This window comes from Nomascus leucogenys, chromosome 4, assembly GCF_006542625.1.
Source record: "Nomascus leucogenys isolate Asia chromosome 4, Asia_NLE_v1, whole genome shotgun sequence".
Lineage (NCBI taxonomy): Eukaryota > Metazoa > Chordata > Mammalia > Primates > Hylobatidae > Nomascus > Nomascus leucogenys.
The window spans coordinates 125,305,396-125,309,643 of record NC_044384.1 but is presented as its reverse complement, the minus strand read 5'-3'; positions in this window follow the sequence as shown (position 1 = coordinate 125,309,643).

Genomic DNA, 4,248 nt, shown 5'->3' with positions numbered 1-4,248 from the left:
AGCCTTTTAGTTTAATTTAGTCCATCTATTTATCTTTGTTTTTGTTGCATTTGCTTTTGGGTTCTTGATCATGAAGTCTTTGCGTGAGCCAATGTCTAGAAGGGTTTTTCTAATGTTATCTTCTAGAATCTTTATGGTTTCAGGTCTTAGATTTAAGTCTTTGATCCATTTGATCCATCTTAAGTTGATTTTTATATAGGTGAGAGATGAGGGTCCAGTTTCATTCTTCTACATGTGCCTTGCCAGTTATCCCAGCACCATTTGTTGAATAGGGTGTCTTTTCTCCACTTTATGTTATGTTTGCTTTGTCAAAGATCAGTTGGCTATAAGTATTTGGCTTTATTTCTGGGTTCCCCATTCTGTTCCATTGGTCTATGTGCCTATTTTTTTTTACCAGTACCACACTGTTTCAATGACTATGGCCTTATAGTATGGTTTGAAGTTGGGTAATATGAAGCCTCCAGATTTGCTCTTTTAGCTCAGTCTTGCTTTGGCTATGCAGGCTCTTTTTTTGGTTTTATATGAATTTTAGGATTTTTTTTTCTAGTTTTTTGAAGAATGATAGTGGTATTTTGATGGAAATTGCATTAGTTTGTAGATTGCTTTTGGCAGTATGGTCAATTTTGCAATATTGATTCTACCCATCCATGAGCATGGGATGTATTTCCATTTGTTTATGTCATCTATTATTTCTATCGGCGGTGTTCTGTAGTTTTCCTTGTAGAGGTGTTTTACATGCTTGGTTAGGTATATGCTTAATTTTTTTTTTTTTTTTTGCTGCTATTGTGAAAGGGGTTGAGTTCTTGATTTGATTCTCACCTTGGTAATTGTTGGTGTATACTAGAGCTAATGATTTGTGTACATTAATTTTGTATCCTGAAACTTTGCTGAATTCGTTTACCAGTTCTAGGAGTTTTATGTGAATCTTTAGGGTTTTCTAGGTACATGATCAGATCATAAGCAAACAGCGACAGTTTGACTTCCTCTTTATCAATGTGGATGTCCTTTATTTCTCTCTCTTGTCTCATTGCTCTGGCTAGGACTTCCAGTACTATGTTGAACAGAAGTGGTGAAAGTGTGCATCCTTGTCTTGTTCCAATTCTCAGGGGGAATTCTTTAAACTTTCCCCTGTTCGGTATAATATTAGCTGTGGGTTTGTCATAGTTAGCTTTTATTACCTTAAGGTATGTCCTTTCTAAGCTGATTTTGTTGAGGGTTCTAAGCATAAAGGGATGCTGGATTTTGTCAAATGCTTTCTTTGTAGTCCATTGAGGTGATCATGTGATTTTTGTTTCTAATTCTGTCTGTATGGTGTATCACATTTTTTGGCTTACATATGTTAAAGTACCCCTGAATCTCTGGTATGAAACCCATTTGATCATGGTGGATTATCTTTTTGATATGCTGTTGGATTCAGTTTGCTAATATTTTGTTGAAGATTTTTGCATCTATGTTCATCAGGGATATTGGTCTGTAGTTTTCTTTCTGTGTTATGTCCTTCCCTGGTTTTGGTATTAGGGTGATACTGGCTTCATAAAATGATATAGGGAGGATTCCCTTCTTCTCTATCTTTTGGAGTAGTGTCAATAGGATTGGCACCAATTCTTCTTTGAATGTCTGATAGAATTCAGCTGTGAATCCATCTGGTCCTGGAATTTTTTTTGTTGGCAAGTTTTTTATTACCATTTCAGTCTTGCTGCGTGTTATTTTTCTCTTCAGAGATTCTATATCTTCCTGGTTTAATCTAGGAGTGTTGTATATTTCCAGGAATTTATTTATCTCCTCTAGGTATTCTACTTTATGTGTGTAAAGGTGTTCATAGTATCCCTGAATAATCATTTGTATTTCTGTGGTATCAGTTGTAATATCTTCTGTTTTGTTTCTAATTGAGCTTATTTGAATCTTCTCTCTTCTTTTCTTGGTTATTCTTACTAATGGTCTATCAACTCTCTTTTCAAAGAACCAGCTTTTTGTTTTATTTATCCTTTGTATTTTTTTTTCAATTTCATTTAGTTCTGCTCTGATCTTTGTTATTTCTTTTCTTCACTGGGCTTGGGTTTGGATTGTTCTTGTTTCTCCAGTTCCATGGGGTATGACTTTAGATTGTTTATTTGTGCTCTTTCAGATGTTTTGATATAGGCATTTAATGCTATGAACTTTTCTCTTAGCACTGCTTTTGCTGTATTCCAGAGGATTTGATAGGTTCTGTCACTATTGTCATTCAGTTCAAATAATTTTTAAATTTCCATCTTGATTTTGTTGTTTACCCAATGATCATTAGGGGCCAGTTATTTAATTTCCATGTATTTGCATGGTTTTGAGGGTTCCTTATGGAATTAATTTCCAATTTTATTCTACTGTGGTCTTAGTTCTTGATATAATTTTGATTTTCTTAAATTTAGTGAGACTTGTTTTATGGTCTATCATATGGTCTATCTTGGAGAATGCTCCATGTCTTTGGCTCTCAGGGTGGGCAGAGAAAGACCACCAGGTGGGAGGAGGGATAGGCATGTCTGAGCTCAGCCTCTCCTTTGGAGGGGCTTGCTGTGGCTGTCATGGGTGATGGGGGTGTGGTTCCAAGTCCAGTGGAGTTATATTCCCAAGGGGATTATGGCTGCCTCTGCTGAGTCACACAGGTCACCAGGGAAGTGGGGGAAAGCTGGCAGTCACAGGAGTCATCCTGCTCCCATGCAGCCTGCAGTCCTAAAGGCTGGTCTTTCTCCCACCATGCCCTCCCCTCTCAACAGCACTGAATCTATTTCCAGGCAACTGGTGACGAGGGCTGAGAACTTGTCCCAGACCACCAGCCTCTCCCCGTTGAGAAAGCAAACTGACTTGCAGTTTTTCAGCATCTCAGGGAGCCTGCAGTGGTGATCCAGTTCCTTCATGGATTCTCTCGGCTTTCCTGGAATGTTCCTGTGGTAGTTCTTGGAGCAAAAGTTCATGATGTGAGTTTCCACACACTGCTGTGTCCATCCGAGCAGGAACTACAAGCTAGTCCTGCCTCCTATCTGCCATCTTAATCTTCTTGCTTTCTTTGTGATTTGATGTCTTTTTGTAGTGAAATGCTTTAGTTCTTTTCTTTTTATCTTTTGTGTATCTGTCATAGGCTTTTGCTTTGCAACTACCCAGAGGCTTACATAAAGCATTTTACAGTAGGGTAATTTAAGCTATAACAGCTTAATTTTGACCACATACACAAATTCTCTACATTTACCCCCTTTCTTTTCATGTTTCATGTTTTTGATACCACACTTCACATTTTTTATAATATGTATCCCTTAGCAAATTATTGTGGCTTTAGTTGTTATTAATAGTTTTGTATTTTGACATTTATTTAGAGAGATAATTGATTTACTCACTGCAGTTTAAGTATTAGGGTGTTTTGTATTGACAATGTATTTACTTTTACCAATGAGTTTTATATTTTCATATAATTTTATGTTACTTATCAGCATCCTTTTCCTTCAGGTTGAAGAACTTCCTTTAGCATTTTTTTTTTTTTGGTGATGCATGTCTAGTGGTGATAAACTTTCTCAGCTTTTGTTTTTCTGAGAAAGTCTTTATCATTCCCTAATTTTTGAAATAAAGGATTGCTGAGTATAGTATTCTTCATTGCCAATCTTTTTCTTTCAGGATTTAAAGTATATCATCCCACTCAACTTTTGGCTTGCAAGGTTTCTACTGAGAAGTCCTCTGATAGTCGTGTGTGTGTGTGTGTGTGTGTGTGTGTGTGTGTCTGTGTGTGTGTAGGTGGGGGGGTTATCCCTATATGTGATGGTTTGCTTTTCCCTTGCTTCTTTAAATATTCTTTCTTTGTCTTTAACTTTTGACAATTTGACTATGATTTGTTACATTGTGGGTGTCTTTGGATTTAACTCATTTGGTGTTGTGTGGGCTTCCTGCATCTACCTTTCTAATTCCCTCTCCAGAGTTGGAGAGTGTTCTGCCATTCTTTCTTTTATGTATTTTCTGACCCTTTCTATCTTTCTTCTTCTTCTGGCATGCCAATAATGCATAAGTTATTATGCTTGTTGGTTTCCCATACTCTTTTCCATTCTCTTTTCTTTTTGCTCCTCAGATTGGATGATTTCCATTGAGCTATCTTCAGGTTCACTATATTTCCTTCTTCCTGATCTAGTCTGTTGTTGAACCCCTTTATTGAATTTTTTCAGTTCAGTGATAACATTCTTCAGATCTATGGTTTCCATTTGGTACTTGTTTATACTTTCTCTTTGTTCAAGTTCT